General features: G+C 37.1%; 1 protein-coding gene across 1 annotated transcript in view; it reads left to right on the top strand.

Annotated features, from left to right (window-relative positions):
• Positions 1-19,121, top strand: part of COL24A1 (collagen type XXIV alpha 1 chain) — a 358,042-nt gene that overhangs the window by 288,258 nt on the left and 50,663 nt on the right. The window lies entirely within an intron of this gene.

Here is a 19,121-nt window from a genome sequence, read left to right as displayed (position 1 = left end):
GTGGTGATGCAATGATATAGCTTCTTTCTGACTTTTATGCAAATGTTTATCTTATTTATTTGATCAGAAACTTAAAAATCATATTTTGTCTTCATTTAGCCATTTCTTCTCTTTCCTTCCCTAATGTCTTCATAATCCAGATTTTTTTAATCTAACGTTGTGTTTTCACTTGAAATATTAGAATAATAAACCATGTACTTGCAAGAACCCTGTAATATTTACCCTTTTACATTTCTGCTATTTGGATGTGGTTATCTGTGGACCTGTTTTTCTTTTCTTAAATACTAAATCAATCCTACTTGTTTATTTAAATATAGCATGGTGCTAAACCTAAGCCCAAACCCAAACTAATATTCGTCTTTCATTATGATCAGCTATCTCATTTGAAATAGTTAATTAACTAATTAATTAATTAATTAAATTAAGAAACTATGAGCTAGACAATTTAGTTATTTCAGAAGTAATACAGCCAGATCCTATCTGAAAAGATGAATATTTTTAAGGAGTCTAAACATGGCTTCTATTTGTTTTGGAGGCAATATGTCAGAACATCAGAGCAACAGGTTAAGACCTAGAAAACTTTGACAGCAGTCTGATATTTTTAATTAAAATAGTTATTTTATAGACTTCTGTCTGCCATCAACATCAGTCTGGTGGAAAGAGGATTTTCTTTCATTTGAGATCTGTCTTTAAGGGCGTTTATGCACTGGACCCACATTCTCATGCTGCTCTCCAGACTCACCATGTCCTAGTCTTAAAATGAGGTTGGGGGGTGCACCCAAGTGGCTCCATTGGTTAAGCGTCTGCCTTCGGCTCAGGTCATGATCCCAGGGTCCTGGGATCGAGCCCCGCATCGGGCTCCCTGCTCGGCGGGGAGCCTGCTTCTCTCTCTCCCTCTGCCTGCTCTCTGCCTACTTGTGCTCTCTCTCTCTGTCAAATAAATAAATAAAATCTTTTTTAAAAAATGAGGTTGGGGATTTTTAAAACTTATTGAATTGTTCTGAGAGTCTGTATTTTTGTGGATTAAGTTTTACTGGGAAATGTTATAGTGAATCTTACCTTATTACTTTAAATAAGATTTTGAGAGTTGAAACAAAGAAAACCACATTTCAAAACATATCATATTTCTTGCTGCTGAACACAAGCTTGATCGTGGAGGTGGTATGTATGTGGATGGATGGTTTTAAAAGTGAGTTGTAAATACTACTAATAGCAAACAGATTTATTTAATTACTAGGAAGAGGGAATCATTTCTTGTCTGGCTAATACTACTAATTCAGATATTCATTCCAGATATGGATAATAGAAACCAGGATCCTACATAAATGTGTTTAATAAGAATTTCAGATAATTCAGTATATTAGGCAATCATCAGATATTAGTGACAGGTCAAAGTTATCAATTATGTTTTATATCAGTTTACTTAATGGTTCATGTGACAGACAACTTTTTTTTCTGGCAATATGTGACACCTGAAGTTCTCCCTAGAAAGGATTGAAAATTCCATGGAATGAAAACATTGATTTAGATGACCAAAATATGAATTGTTTTCTAGGCATAAAAACAGCAATGTGGCAAGTGACTGTTACCTGCTGCTAGTTTCTAGCAAAAAAATAGACATTTTCTAACAGCTCTACATCCTTCCTCAATAGTGGCATCATGTTTAAAGGACAGTAATTTAATGGCTAAGAGAAAGCCAATACAGAAAATAATCAACACAAATAAGATACTGATTTCATTTGATGCCACTCCAAGCCTTGTTGCTAGAATCTGCCACACTGTTTTTATTGACTGTGCGGGTGAAAGATTATGCGTGAAATCAAGTCACTGGTCCTACGTGGAACAGACAAGGATGAAAGGGGCTTAAAGCCAGATGCTGAGGCTATTTGCACTCAAGGCTATTCCAAAAGGCAGTTGGGACTCTAAGAGTATCAACCAGGGCTGTTTGGTGGCAAATAACCAGACAAGGATATATGGATTGCCCATAGATATGGATTGCCCAAGTTTTGCCCGCTGGGAAGATCTCCCTTTACTGATGATATCTTTCAGGCTTTAATGTAGCAGCCTTTCACTTCTGGCTGATGGTGACGTTCAGTACACATCTATCCATAAATCAGATCTGAGCTTTTCCGTCCTCCATTACTGGGAAAGGGAGTTCTCTAGGCTGAAGGAGCATAGGTAAAGCAGTTGAGCAGGTATCATGGAACTCTTAATTGGCTGCTTCCATATTTTGTTTGCTCTTTCTGGACCTGATAGCACCCAGTCTCAATATAGGCCATTTCCATTTAGGAGGAGAATGCTGCTGCTACACATCCAGTTTTATGATTCAGCGGATCAGATATCACCTAGCTCATAATGGGCAATTCAGGGCACATAGTCGTTTGATGTCTCAAGGTCTGTTATTCAGTTTTAAGCAGTGCAAGGGCAGAACTGCATTCCAGATGGGAAATTACACATGACAAAGGAAGGTGTGGCTTATCTTCAAAACCTTATGGATATAAGCTGTGATTCTGTTACAGAGGGGTTCTCAGAAGGTCCATACAGTATCTCTACCAGCCACAGACCCCTCTGTTATTATTGGATATTATCGTTGCTCAATCCTAAGGTGCAAATAGCAAGGTAGCGTACATAGCATCCCGAATCTGCTGCAGATTTTAGTCTCCCCCTGACCCCCAGTCCCCTGCTGGGATGTCCCATTAGCCAAACCCAACTAAATAAGGGTGATAATCACAGCACTAATGGGGAGGACTGTTTTATCACTGACATTGTTTAGAATTGCCAGTATATGATGATGAAAAAAGGTGTTATTAATGTTTTAAAAATTCACTAACGACAATATATTCCCTTTCTGCCTGTACCAAGAGTGGGCTCTCTCCCATCTACCTCCCCTTCGTATGTCACTAACCAACAGCTAGAGGGTAAAGAACCTGCCGAAGCATAGAGTGGGGTGGAGAAGGGCAGGGACTGGATCTCAAAAGCAAACAGAAAACATCCAACCAACTCTATTTAAGTTCTCATTTATACATGGTCTATATCAGCGTTCCATTCTGGGTATCAGCAAACTACACCTGATGAACCAGATGGATCTATATTTGTATGGCCCATGAGCTAAGCTGGTTGTTACATTTTTAATGGTAGAAACAAATAAACAGAAGAAGGTTTTGTCATGTGTGAAAACTACATGAAACGTAAATTTCAGTATCCATAAATTAATTTTATTGGCACACAGCCACAGTGTTTTGTTTACATACAGCTGCTTTTGCACTACAAAGCACAGTTGAGTAGTTGCAACAAAGACCAATGGCCTCACAAAATCTAAAATATTTACTCTCTGGCCCTTTTACAGAAAAAATTGGCTGTCCCCTGGTCTGTTTGTATTATCACACTGTTCTTGTTCTATGGCTTTGTAATGGGTCCTCATATTTAATAGAGCAAGTCCCCCTTCTTTATACTTCTACCACATACATTTGAGATTAGATTTGCTGAGTTTCTCTAAAAACATAACGAAAATTTGAATTGTCATTGGGTTTGCCTTGAATTCATAGATATATTGGGAGAAAATTCATATCTTATCATTGTAGTTATCCAATAAAAGAGACCAAATATTTATTTTTATCATCTTTATTGTGCTATAATAGAATAGCTCCAAAATAATAATGGCAAAAATTCATATAATGCTAAGTATGTATCGGGTACCATGATAAGGGTTTGACTATATTGACTCACTTAATCTTTATAATCTTATAAGATACATACAATTATGATCCTTATTTTATACATGAAGAAACTGAGGTCAACTATACCCCAATTTAAAAAAAAAATACATACCTACATACATACTGAGGCACTGAGAGATTGTCACTTTCATTGTCTCATTGCCACAAAAGCAGCCTAACTCCATATTCTTTGCTCTTGTCAATATGCAATATTGCCCCTTAATAAAGGCCTTATGTATTATTTTATTCTCTAGTTAGTTATTACTAGTTTATTTTATTTTTTTATTTATACAATTCTTTTTTTAAGATTTATGTATTTATTTTAGAGGGAGAGAGAGAGAGAGCATGGTAGGGAGGGGCAGAGGGAGAGAGAGGGAATCTAAGCAGACTCTATGCTGAGCATGGAGCCTGTCATAGGGCTTAATCTCATGACCCTGAGATCATGACTGAGCCAAAACCAAGAATCAGATTCTTAACTGACTATGCCACCCAGGCGCCCCCAGTTACTACTAGTTTAAATAAATGTTACTGATTCAGGATATATTCTATACAACTGGATTCTTAAAAATTTCTAATAATTCCCTTTTGTGACTCTATCGGGTTTTTGAGGTAGATAATATCATCTTCAAATAATGGCAGATTGATCTCTTTTCTTACACTCACTTCTTTTTCCTTCCACATAAGTTGGCAGGGACCTTCAGTGCTATGTTGAACAGTAGCAGCAATAGTGAACATCCTTCTGCTGTAGATCGTAGAGGATGCATCTAAAATTTCTCCACTAAGAATATTTTCCATCTTGATTCTGTATTTTACTTGTCTATCTTTTTTTTGTTTTTTTTCTTTCTTTCTTGATTCCCATTAGATAGGCTAATAATCTTATAAGATATATACAATTATGGTCCTTATTGGATATTATCCTTGCTCAATCATAAGATGCAAATAGCGAGGTAGCTTACATGACATCCTGAATCTGCTGCAGATTTCAGTCTTCCCCTGACCTCCAGTCCCCTGCCAGGATGTTCCATTAGCCAAACCCAACTAAATAAGCATGATGATAGCAGCACTAATGGGAAAGACTGTTTTATCACTGACATTGTTTAGAATTGTTGCAAAGTTGCCCTTTCTTTTTTGGTGGATGTTCTTGTAGCAGTTGCACTGAACTTAAAACCAAATGTGTAGGTATTAAACTGTATTGATTTGTTAAATATATCACTATCTGTATCTTCTCTCTAACAAAATAAGTTTTTGTGTGTGCTCTCATTTCCTTTTGTTTCTATAAACTACTCTTTGCCTTCATCATTTTTTTATATTGCCTTGAACTTTGACTCTTAGGTTTTTTTTAAAAAGATTTATTTATTTGAGAGAGAAAGCATGAGCATAGGAGGAGGGGCAGAGGGAGAGAGAGTCTCAAACAGACTCCACGCTGAGCACAGAGCCCCACGCGGAGCTCGATCTCACAACCCTGAAATCACGACCTGAGCCAAAACCAGGAGTTGGACGCTTAACTGACTGTGCCATCCAGGTGCCCCTGACTTTAAGTTTTTACGGATTTACTTTCTGTTTTTATTTCCATTGCTTCTTTTTTGAGTAGTAAACTTAATTAAGCTATTTTATCACTATTACTTTCAATAACCTTTATAGAATCTCTTGAATTTGTTTCTTTTGTTATTTCAGTACTTCCTCCAAAAAGTATTTCCAATGTAGGTGTTTGTGAGACAAACCTTCTGAGGCCTCATATGCCTACAGATATCTGTATTACCCTCTTACATCTAAATGACACATTAACACTGTATTGGAGGTTCTAATCAATGCAATCAGGTTCTAGTCAGGGTAATAAAAAGAAATAAAACCCACCCAGATTGAAATGGAAGAAATAGAACTGTCTTTATTCATATACAACATGATCGTCTACGTAGAAAATCTTTAAGAATCTACCAAAAAAATTAAGTAAATTTAGCAAAGTTGGAGGATGTAAGATCAATATACAAATTTGAACTGTATTTCTATATACTAACAATGAACATTCAGAAAGTGACATTTAAAAAACAGTACTTACGGGTGCCTGGGTGGCTCAGTCGGTTAAGCAGCTGCCTTCGGGTCAGGTCATGATCCCAGGGTCCTGGGATCGAGTCCCACATCGGGCTCCCTGCTCATCGGGGAGCCTGCTTCTCCCTCTGCCTGCCACTCTCCCTGCTTGTGCTCTGTCTCTCTCTGACAAATAAATAAATAAAATCTTTAAAAAAAAATAAAAATAAAAATAAAAAACAGTACTTACAATAGTACCAAAATGGGATAATTTGACCCCCAAAAAGTACAAAGCTATATGCTGAAAACTATAAAGCATTTCTGACAAAAATTAAAGTAGACCTAAACAAGTGGTATATATACTATGTTCACAGGTCAGAACACTTAATACTATTAAGATGTTAATTTTGGCATTGACAGTATCTTAAAACATTAAACATATACCTATCATAGGACTCAGCCTTTTTACTCTTAGCCAAGAGAAATGAAAACATATGTCCACACAAAAACTTGTCCATGAATATTTATAGCACTTATCTTTGTAATAGCCCCAAAATGGAAATGACCCAAATGTTCATCAAAAGGTGACTGGCTAAAAAAACTATGGTACATATGTACAATGAAATATTAGTTTGCAATAAAAAGAATGAGCTACTGATACATGCTACAACATGAATGAATCTCAAATATGCTGAGTGAAAAAAAGCAGACAGGGGTGCCTGGGTGGCTCAGTAGGTTGAGCATCCGACTTGGTCTCAGCTCAGGTCTTGAGTCAAGCCCCTCAGGTCTTGAGGTCTCAGGGTCATGAGTTCAAGCCCCACATTGGGCTCCATGCTGGGTGCGGAGCCTACTTGAAAAAAAAAACCACAGACCCATAAAAGGCACATACTATATGATTCTACTTATGTAAAATTCAAGAAATTGTAAACTAATCTGTAGTGACAGAAGGCAAATCGGGGGTATCCTATAGATGGAGTGTATATAGGGAGGTGTGAGAAGGAGGGCTTACAAAGGGACAGGGTAAGACTTTTGGAGGAGAGGGCGGATCTGTTATCTTGATTATGATGATGTTTTCACAGATGTGTGAAATCCTTTATGCTGACTTATCAAATTATATACTTTGTAATTTACTTTATGTCATTTATACCTCAGTAAAGTAGCTTGAAATGAGGGTGTAGGGAGAGAGAGATGACACTGAACAATAAGTAGTTAGTAAATTAGGAATGATTATTGTGGGTGAGGAAAGCCAGAAAGAAACATTCTATGCAGAGACAACAGCATAGAAAAATCTAGGAAGAACCTAGTATGTTTGAAGTACCAGAACAAGAGCAATTGTGACTAAAGTTTAATGAGCAAGATGTAGCAAGATGTAGATTACCTAATCCATTAAGGTATACAGGAACCACATCATGGTGCATGTTGAAGGACATATTAAGGATATTGAGCATTATCTGAAGACAGTAGGACACTATTGAGGGACATTGTCCAATTTTACATTTTTAAAGGACTCCCTCTGGCTTCATTATGGAAAATGGATTGAAAGGAGCAAGAGTAGATGCAGGAGACTAATAAGAAGACTATGTAATGCAGTATTCCAGACTACATATGTCCATGGTTTGGACTAGACTAGTGAAGTGGAAATGGAAAGAAGTGGGTGGATTTAGTAGTATTTAGGAGGTAGCTTTTATAAGACTTGATATTTGATTATGGGAGGTAAGGAAAAGAGATGGATGTCAGGGATAACTTCCAAATTTCTAACTTGTATGAATTTCTAACTCAGTGCATCATAGTGCCCATCCCTAAAAAAAAAGCAAACACTGAAGGAGACCCAGATTTTATGGGCAAGGTTATAAGATCCAGATGGAGATGTTAAGTAGGCAATTAAATATTCTAGCCTAGAGCTCAGAGAGGAGGTCAGATATAAATGTGAGAGTCATTAGTGTACAAAAATGTACTTAATCGGTCATGTTAGAAAGTAGATGAAATACCCTACTTTTGAATATTGAAGAGAATATTTACAGAAATGTTGACAGGGTTAAGACAGTCAAGAGGGATGTTGGGGGAATCCAGAGACTATCAACAGTAGAAAGTGGTTACTGCCCTTAGAGCTGAAAGGTTAAAGGAAAGAAATAATGTCAAGTTGAGACTCCAGTTGAGAGCTGGAGCTGTCGGAAAAGGAGCACCTCACAGGAGCTATAGTTGAAAGTAACCCAGCCACTGACAGAATGTCAAAGCCAGGAGAAAATGGGAGAAATAAATGTAGTACCCCTCCCTCCTCTAATATCCTAGTGATATGTAGCCCATTGGCCAACCTCAACTGAAAGTCAACAGAGGACAAGGGAACCCAGGTGATGCAGTCCATGAAGGTCAAATTCCCAGGACAAATAGCAAGATAGAGAAGAAGCAGAGAATAGATTTGGGGAACAAATGAAGAAAAATACCAATATTAAGTAAACAATGGAAAGAAAGTCCAGTATCAAGCTGTGAGGAATGCCATCACTTAGAAGTCAGGTAAAGGGGGCGCCTGGGTGGCTCAGTTGTTCAGCATCTGCCTTCGGCTCAGGTCATGATCCCAGGGTCCTGGGATCAAGCCCCACATCGAGATCTCTGCTCGGCAGGAAGCCTGCTTCCCCCTCTCCCACTCCCCCTGCTTGTGTTCCCTCTCTCGCTGTCTCTCTCTGTGTCAAATAAATAAATAAAATATTAAAAAAAAAAGAAGTCGGGTAAAGGCAGAATGAGGAGACTACAAAGGAGACTGACAGGGAGTGATCATAATAGATAGGAGAAAAAGAATATAATGTCATGGAAACTTAGCAAAAAATATTTCAAAGAGGAAGTTATCAACTATATTTAATAATCCTGAGAGATTGTGTTGGACATGTATTCTTTAATTTTGCTTCTGTTTTTTTGGCTACTCAGCACCTTAACCTCATTTTTATGTTTATAAATGTTTGTGTTTGCTCTCTGTTTGATCTTGGTGGGGGAGGCCACTTTTTTTCCTTTTTCTTTTTAAAGATTTATTTTAGTGAGAGAGACTGCAAGTGGGGGGAGGGGCGGAGGGAGAGAGAGAGAGAATCTTCAAGCAGGCTCCCTGCTGAGCATGGAGCCTGAAGCGGGGCTTGATCTCACAACGCTAAGATCGTGACCTGAGCCGAAATCAAGTCAGATGCTTAACCCACTGAGCCACCCAGGCACCCCAGTGAGAGGCCACTTTCTACAGAAGTCAAATTCTAGACTCTCACCTTCCAGTTCCTCCTTGAAACAGGGATATAGGCCCATGACTTAGGCCGAACCAATCAGTTGTGTCCACCAAGACCTGTGGCTGGGGAGTTTGTGATATGCGAAGCAGGGATAACAGAGATTCTCTTCTAGTTGCAGTGGCAGTAACATCAGTAGTACTCAGTTTCCAGGGGTGACCAGAGTCCATGTCCAGCAGCCACAGTGATGCACACTGCAGTGTCCAAACCCTGGCTACCTAAGCTTCCTTCAATTCTGTGCATTTTCAAAACCTGGCTTTCTGGATTTACCTGTGATTTTATAAGCTATTCAATGACTTTTCAGTAAATTTTCTGTTTAAATTATCCAGAATTGGTTTCTGATGTTTGCAAATAAGGACCCTGACTGGTACCAAAATCTAAAAAAGATAAAATTATAACCATTATATTTTAGAATATGGAGGTCATTGGTAACTTCAGCAAATAGCCATTTGATGTGATTAGTGGGGGCAGAAATAGGATTGCAGAGCTTGAGGAGAGTGGACAGTGAGGAAATCAGATATTCAGGCAATTCAATGGAGAAATTCGACTCTCAAAGAGAAAGTAGGGCAATAACTAGAGAGGAAACTGAAATTAAAGTAGAAGTTATTTTGAAGTGAGAGAAACTTGAGCACATTTAAATGCTAGATGGACCTAGTAGAGATGAGAGTCTGAAGACATAATCAAGAGAAAGGAGAATCTGAGTACAAATTAGACCATAAAAAATGCACATTCTAGTTCCACTTCTGAAACTATTCTACTTCTAACTGGGCAGTCATTTTTAAAAAACAGATTCTGAGCTACGTGTCCCTTTATATAGGGCTAGTATAAAAATCTCATGGAATTTTGTGATGAAAGAAATTGATGTGAATTACAATAATGTTGAATATTGCTGCAGTATATCGCCTAGGGCCATGAAGTTGAATGGTATCTGCTATTGCCATTAGTAAGAAATTAGGTATCAGATCATAATTCATCTCCTACTTTTAGCATTTTCAAAGAATAAGTTAGAAAAATTTCACATGCATACTTTGAATATCAGGATGTCATAAATATTGAAGTGTTTTGTATCCATCAAAATAAAAAAAAAAATAACTTTCCCTTGAGGAATCCCCTTTTGAACCCCAAAGTTTACACATGCTATTAGTATTTATGAATACGGAAATACTTTCTACAAATGTTTCTGTTTCCTGTAGAATATATGATATGAAATTAGAATGGTGATACTTTATAAGGAACTAGTCTCGTCAGTGACATTAGATAACAATGGCTAAACTGGTCACTAGGTAAAATGATTTCTATTTATTTCTGAAACTTACTATGGCAATAGAAAAACTAATTAAGAGAAAGTAACACAGTCTCTAAATACTAGCATATTCCCTGGAATATTTTCAACAACGGATAAGGACATCTTTCCGTTGGTCTTTTTTTTTTTTTTAAATCATGGCACCGTGGTGTTTCTTGGCTTACCTTTAAAGACTGCTGGATTTTTCCACTGAGAAAAATATTTATTCTGGGATTTCTAGCATTATGCAACTGCCTGATTTTCCTAAACAATGTTCTTTCTTTTTTTGATGTGGCCAAGGAGTTAAAGAATTCTTGGCATATTCACTCCACAGTTTCAGTGTTTTTTCAAAGTCATGTCACTATAACTGAAGGACAGTATTGGGGAGGCTCACAGTTGCCTGTGTGAATTTCCTTCTGTATAGATGAGTGTTTTGAGACTAGTCAACTTAGCACATCTGTAGTAAATGAGTCTACCATGCTGTTTTCATCGAGTTGGACTTCTGTAGTGCCTCAATCATTTATGAAAAAGGAAAACAACTTTTCTCTGCAAAGATCGTAAATCTATTTGTCATCAAAATGAAGGCTTACCAGTCTTTTTATTTTTTATTGCTGCAACTAATAAAATTGGTTATTGGAAAAGAGGGAAAAAAACAAACCTAACATCCTGACTTAAGATAAATGAAGGCCTTTCAATCTTGACTTTGCACTTTGTCAGGTGAACACAGGCTTAAGTGTTGTAGAAAATGAGATGCTTGTCCTAAAAGAACATCGAAAGTCTTGAGTTTTCCACTGTGGATTGTGTCCAGTATAAGAAGGGAAAACATACTTCATCAGCCCACTCATAGTCCAAGCACAGAGTAGCAAGACCACCATGGAAGCCTCTGTTAGGAACACCAGCAGCCCTGCCTCCCATCTGTTGTGCTCTCTAGCCTGTGAGCTAATCATACTAAAGAAACTTCTGTTTCTGAGAAGATTCATTTCTTTCTTCACAGTATTTTGGAGAAAGAAACATACTTGCATTTGCCAGATCTACGTTCAGCAGATCCTGTCAACTCTTGATTATTAAGAGGGTGATTTCCAGTTATGGCTTATCCTGATTGCTACTTTCTCCCTCTTCCCCCTGCTGCTTGTTTTGGCCCATTTACTGCTCATTAGGAACGCTTCCAGAACAGACAAAACACAGTCTGTTTGGCTGCTTATTAGCAACAAAATGAAAGATTTGCTAAAGGATGTAACTTTCCTAGTTGAATCTTCAGTGACTCCCAGTCCAATAAAGTTCATACTTTTTGTGGAATGTTGATCTTCATTATCTGGTCTCTGTTTACATTTCCAGTCTTATATTCTACCTTTCACCTCATATTTGCTGTGCATTTCAGTCATGATGACAGCTAACAATTATTAAAAGCTTACTATGTGCCAGGCACTATTCAAAGTGCTGAATATGTATGAAGTTATTTAATCCTCACAAAAACCCCCATGAAGTAGGTATAGTTATTATCTCTAGGTTACAGAAAAGGAAGGTGAGACTCAGAGAGACTAAGTAACCTGCCTGAGGCCACATAGACAACAAATAATAGAGCCAGAATTCAAAATCAGGCAATCTAGATTCAGAGCCTGTGTTCTTAACCACTATGCTATACCTACTCAGCTATGCTTAATTAGGTTTTTCCCCCAAATTCTGTATATTTTCCTTACTTTCATGCCTTTGTACATGTCATTTATGCCGTCTGCTTGGAAAGCTCTTCCATCTTTCTCTCTAACTTTAGGATGAACAATTTCTTGCTCTTTCAGGACTTAACTGAACTGCTACCTCCTTCAGACACTCTTCCTTGGACTCTCCAGGCAGAGTTAAGCATCCCTGCTCTGAACTTGTATACACTGCTTCCATCAGAGCACAGATCATATGGTTGTTGGTTACATATCTTCATGTCTTTCTGCAATAAAAGATGGCAAACTCATGTAGAATTGGGATTGTGTTGTATTCATCTTTGCAGCCCTAACACTCAGCAGCCTCAGGTCCATGGGAGAAGCTCAGTACAGGCGCCTGGGTGGCTCAGTCGGTTAAGCGTCTGCCTTCGGCTCAGGTCATGATCCTGGAGTCCCAGGATCGAGTCCCGCATCGGGCTCCCTGCTCGATGGGGAGTCTGCTTGTCCCTCTCCCTCCCGCCCCACTCATGCTCGCTCTCTCGTTCTCTCTCTCAAATAAATAAATAAATAAAATCTTTAAAAAAGAAGAAGAAACTCAAAAAACATTTGAAGAATGAATGGCCTTTGCATAATAACTGTGACTTTGGAGTCCTGAATAAAATTAAGAGGTGTCAGCTACTTAACATCTTAAGCATCATCTATAACAGGAATATAATAATACCTACTTCATATGGTTTGTATGTGAAGTGTTTAGCAGACTACATGCCCTTATTGCTCTTATCATCTTCCCGTAATAATAGATATCCATGGTTAAGCTAACATTCATTCATTCAACATATTTGTTCAGTGCTTAATATGAGCCAGGAGTTAGAGAATATAGCACTGAACAAGGTAGACAAAGAACTGCCTCCATGAAACATACATGGAACAGCAAGAAATGTCTGACATTTGACCATTTTTAAAAATATTTTGTTTATATATTTGTCGGAGAGAGAGAGACAGAGCACAAGCAGGGAGAGCGGCAGGCAGAGGGAGAAGCAGGCTCCCAACTGAGCAAGGAGCCTGATACGGGACTCGATCCCAGGACCCTGGGATCATGACCTGAGCTGAAGGCAGACACCTAACCAACTGAGCCACCCAGGCATACTGACATTTGACCATTTTTGACCTAAAAAAAAGAAAAAGAATTCATTATATAATATGAATCAGCCCAGTAATTGGTTAGTAGTCCATATATAAAGAAATCAGTTAATTCCAAATTGTGCTAAGTGCTATGAAAGAAATAAATAGTGTTTTGAGATAGAGCATGTGGGAGATAGATTATAGATGGAGTAGACAGTGGAGGCCTCATGGAGGAGGTCATACTTGGGTATAGTTATCTATATCTCCCTTGAGAAGGTAAGACTGAGCTAGGCATATAAAGAATGAGGAACAAAACATACTATGTAAAGGAACCAAAATGGGAAAACCTGCAGTTAGGAAAGAATTAGCATGTTCACAGGATTATCAGAGGATCAAATAAGAGTATGGATATAGATTTGTTATTTTTGAAATAAAAGATGGACGTTTATTTCTTCATAGTAGTGTGAGCCTAGACATGTCTAAGAGCCAAAGTATAAATGAAATACCCTCTTCCAGTCCCTGTTAGTCCTGGATTATAGATTAAGACCTGAGTAAAGGAGATTTTATAAGATACATTAATTTTGCCTGATATTAGAGTGACATTTGCACTGTCCATTTTGCAAGACTGGTAAACCATCAGTAGTTCTAATGGAAATGTAGAAATAATTTTGGTGAGGTAATACAATGTTGAAATGCCTGTATTCATTAAGGTTGAACAAGAGTTAGTTTTGTATACTCTTGGGAATAGACCTAAGTCAAGCAGACCTGACTTGTCTCCACTACTCTATGATTTGTCTCAACCCTGCTCCAAGTTCCATAAGCTTTAATATGTTTAGAGATTCAAAACTAAAGTTACCTCCTGACTTGAGTGCACAGCTCATACATAAATCTTATTTCCAGCATTTGGCCACATTACTTATGACTGGCACTGAAGGAAAATGTTATGAATGCTACATTATTTTTATATAATATAGCCTTGCATATAATCACCTAATAATTACTATCCCACATTTTTTAAACAGCCAATTCTTTCCTAGGGGGGATATATTTAGTAAACCAAATAAAATAAGAAATCCTTATTTAAACAGAAGTGTTTTTAGTTGCTTGGAATAAAGGAAGCAAAGCATTACTTTTATAACTCATTGGTTTGCTGGCTTAACAAAAAATGCCTAATAATGCAAAAAAAAATTCAGGGCATCATACATATTTTTTTGTACGATAGAAAGTAAATTAATTTTAATTGCTATTTTCTCACACAGTAAATAACTATATAAACATAATGCTATGAGCACAGAGGATGCTTGGAAATAGGGAAAGGAAAAAACTTTCTAGTAATTTTCAAGGTGCTACTTTAAAGAAAAACAACTAATTTGAAGTTTAGTGTCATTTTAAATTTATCATTCTGCTGTTGAGAAATCAAAATTAACATCAAAAATATTTTTCTGGGGCACCTGGATGGCTCAGTCGTTAAGCGTCTGCCTTCGGCTCAGGTCATGATCCCAGGGTCCTGGGATCGAGTCCCACATCGGGCTCCCTGCTCGGCGGGAAGCCTGCTTCTCCCTCTCCCACTCCCCCTGCTTGTGTTCCCTCTCTCGCTGTGTATCTCTCTGTCAAATAAATAAATAAAATCTTTAAAAATATATATATTTTTCTTTTCATTCAACATAGTTTTAAAGATGGTTTTCCTTTGTTAATCTACTTTAAAATGTGGATTTCTACTGTTGCCTGTATTTAACAAATTTTATTTCTTTGTTACTTATTCCTTATTATATTTGTTTCAATTCTAATGAAATTAAGACAACTAAATTAAGGGGCCTAGGGAGTAACAGAGTGACATTCACTTTGTTATGTTCCACTATCATATACAAACTAGTCATCATTGTTCCAAAATCTTTCTCTTTCTGTCCTCTAAGTGTATGCAGATAACTCCATTTTCCACCCCAGATCTTTCCATTCAGTTCCAGAAAAAAGGCAGTTTTATACATAAACATGTATATGCTTACACACCCTTCTTTCCTTTCCCCACAGGGAAGTCAAAGTGAAAGATAAGGAGGTCCCTCTTCTTTCCTTCACTGACAGATTAAATAAAATAATACAACCATATTACCATTGTAGTTTCTTTCTTTGTCCTTCCTCCCTCCCTCCCTCTCTTCCTTCCCTTCTTTCTTTTTCTTTCTTTCTCTTTCTTTCTTTCTTGTCTTTCTTTTTCTTTCTTTCTTTCTTTCTTTCCATTTCTTTCTTTCTTTCTCTCTTTCTCTCCTTCTCTCCTTCTCTCTCTCTCTCTTTACCGTTATGGTTTCTGATACACAGAAGACAATAAAAAGTAACTCTTGTTGTGGCTAATATTGTTGATTACTGACTGACCCAAGCAGACACCAGTTTCAGTCCAGTCAAAATTGACACTTCCTGCAGAGTTGAAAACCAGCTTAAGGGTACAGACTTACAACTAGTAAATAAATAAGTTCTGGAGATCTAATGCACAACATAGTGATTATAGTCAACAATACCATATTGTAAATTTCAAAGTTGCTAGCAGACTAAATCTTAACTGTTCTCAGCACAAAAAAGAAATTATAAACATGTGATATAATAAAGGTATTAGCTAACACTACTGTAATAATCACATTGTAATACATAAACATAAAGTACCAAAACAACAATATGTAGGCTTTAAACTTACATAATATTATATGTCAATTATATGTTAATTAAAAAAAAACTTACTCACCAGGGAATCTGACTCCTATCTGAAGATAATAGCAGTCTCTAGCCATGAGACATCATGTATTATTATCATACTATTAACTTTTTTTAAGACTCGGGTAAACTGTTCATTGGTTTCAGCATTTATGAATAAATTAAATATGATTTTATTTACTTTTAAAAATTTGCTCAGAATGACTTACTCTTTGCTGATGGGTTTTAAACAAATCATTTAGAAGACACGGGGAAGAATGCCTAGGCATTAGCATCTGTTTCTCTTGAAAGCAAAATTACTCACCCATCTTTGTGTTCATAATAAGAAATATTTGTTCTCTACTTGTATGAAACATTGTTTGGAACTTTGTCCAGAACACTCTGCTACTATCCTCAAATTTCTCTCTAAGAAACCAACATGAACAGTAAATGATTTGGAACATATTCATTGTGCTCTGTTAAATGTGTAATAGCACTGCAAGTAAAGTTTCTAGTTTTCAGTTAACCCTAAGGACTAGTCTTAGGGTCCTTTTATTCTCAGCTAAAAATACCTATTGACTTCAGGAGTGTTCAGCCGTATCTGAATGTCTATTGTCCATGAATCACCCAAAAGATACATTTTTTTCCTGTTGGTGAATAAAGGTCTTAAAAAATTGCCTAAAATTACAAGTGAAGTGCTACTACATTAGAATTCCAGAATGTTGAGGTATCCTAAAACTGTCTAGGGTAATCTGTCCTGTGGTATCCTCTCCTATGGCATCTGTTACCTCTGTAATACATTCAAGGAGAGGATGTTCACAGCCTTGCAAGACAATCCACCTTTTTTTTTTTTTTTTTAATCCTTACACTGAGGGTGGGGGGATGGGTTAGCCCGGTGATGGGTATTAAGGAAGGCATGTATTGCATGGAGCACTGGGTGTTATACAAAAACAATGAATCATGGAACACTACATCAAAAACTAATGATGTGTACCGTATGGTGATTATCATAACATAATAAAAATAAAATTTAAAAAAATTTTTAAAAAATCCTTACACTGATCTACTTTCCACCTAGTTTAACTCTGGAACTAATCTATATATTGACCTAGGTCTCTATGTTTTGTTTTGTTTTTTCCCTTGCTTACATACCCTTCCTTCTCTGCAAGCTGTTGGTTTCTTTAGGTTTCTCACCTGTTTTTGTTTTTAGTGGGGAGGACACTGTTTATCAGAATTTTGTTTTTGAGACTTGCCTTTTCTGTAAAGTCATATTCCTATTAGAGACCTGGTCATTGGTATAACAGCTATGTCTTCATTGAACATTTTTGAAATTGTATATCCTAAAGTCTCAGATGACTATGACTGGATTTGCTCTCATTTGCATTGATGATTTCTAAAATGACACCATGTCATGAATCCAGGGTTTGTGTGGCAAGGGGAAAGAAATAGGATAGATTACATGAATCCAGGGTTCTCAAGTTCATGTCGCAAGGGGAAGGAAATAGAGATCAGTGCACTTATGTTAATGATGCAAGCAACATGGGGAGAACCATACCACCTGAATCTTAAGTCCACAATGTGGATCGATCTCTCTCTCTCTCTCTCTCTTTTCTCTGTACCCTGCCCTGTTTCCTCCCTCTCTTTCTGTCTCTCTCTCTCTTTCCCTCCCTCTTCTCACTCTCTCCCCTACTGTCCTTCTGTCTCTCTTTCTCCCCTCCCTTTTACCTTCCCCCAATGAGGATTTTGTCCTCATAATTGTTCCTTATGTATATTGAGAGCCACTAATACAGAGAAATGGTAAGAGATAAAATCACCTCTCCTATCACATTTGTAACTTTAAGGGCAATATCTTTATCTTTTATTTTTTTTTGAGAGAGAGAGAGAGAGCATATGCGGCGGCGGGGGGGGGGGTGGGTAAGGGGAGAGGGAAAGAGAATCCCAAGCAGGCTCCATGCTCAGTGCAGAGCCGGGGCTCTAATGCAGGGCTCGATCTCACAACCCTGAGATCATGACCTGAGCCAAAATCAAGAGTCGGACTCTTAACTGACTGAGCCCCCCAGGGGCCCCAGCAATATCTTTATCTTATGATCTTGTTCTACTCTACTTTCTCAGTAATTCCTTTTTTGATTAGCACCAAGGGGACCCTTCTAGTATTTGCTTTGTATCTCTCTTCTCATCTGGCAATTTTAAAAATATTTGTCTTTATTATAACTTATTTATATATTACATTTTATCTTTTTCACTTAATTTTAAGCTTCCTGAAAACAAAAAACATATTTTATTCATATTTGTATTCCTCATAGGGCTTCCCATGGTACCTTCCTTTCACATAAATGATATTCTATATCATAATCAAATATTTGCTGAATGCCTAGAAGAATGATTGCACACCCCAGTTGAGTATCCCAGGAATCAACTCAGAAAGTAGCAGTCATCTTCTAAAATAGGGGTTGGCAAATGTTTTCTGTAAATATTAGTAACTATTTTAGGCTTTGCAGAGCAAGAGGCAAAATTAAGGGTATTATTTAAGAACTTATGTAACGAGAGAAAATAGATTTTTCACAAAATTTTTCTTTATGAAATTTAAAATACAATAATATAGTATAATTTTTTTGTAATACAAGTCTACTAATGAGAAAAAATAGAATGATTTGTGGGAGGAGAGATAATATTTAGCTTATTACAGTTTCCTATCATCAAAATTTTCTTTTTATTTGTTAATGCTGACCTATAATGAGATTTTCCATGTTTTCCATATTTTATCTTTGAAAATTCTTTTCACACCGATAGGTACTGCCAAATTCATGAACATATGATTTTAATTGTGCATATTAATTACTTGGAAGGAATTTATAAAATGCTGTTAGATTCTTCTCTTGATTATTTGCCTTCTAGCATGTCGTTACATTGTATATTAGCATTTCTAGTTGAACTGTTAGGTGGGAACTCCTCAGCTGCACAGTTGAATGGATTTTGAGGTATAGAGATTTCTTCCCTCTAGTGCTAAAAAATGCTACTGAAAGAAGTTAAGCTCAGAAAATCTACCCACTGCAAATTTGTGTGGGAAATGAAGATCTCACTTATCATTTTAATTTTTGACACCACAGGAAATGTATAAAGTTGCTTGACGTTACTTGTGATTCAAACATTAATTGTCATCAAAATGACTTTACCATGGTGTGCCTGGCTGGCTCAGTCAGTAGAGCATGTGCCTCTTGATCTTGACGTTGTGAGTTCAAGCTCCATGTTGGGTATAGAGATTACTTTTAAAAAAAAATGACTTAAAAAAAAAAAAGAAATTACTTGAAGCGCCCAGGTGACTCAGTCAGTTAAGCGTTCAACTCTTGAATTTGGCTTAGGCCATGATCTCAGGGTTGTGAGATCAAGCTCTGTA

This window comes from Leptonychotes weddellii, chromosome 4 (assembly GCF_054177405.1).
Source record: "Leptonychotes weddellii isolate Sample4059 chromosome 4, ASM5417740v2, whole genome shotgun sequence".
NCBI classification, from domain to species: domain Eukaryota; kingdom Metazoa; phylum Chordata; class Mammalia; order Carnivora; family Phocidae; genus Leptonychotes; species Leptonychotes weddellii.
Note: the sequence above shows the minus strand (reverse complement) of the source record. Positions and strands in the feature narration are given on the sequence as shown.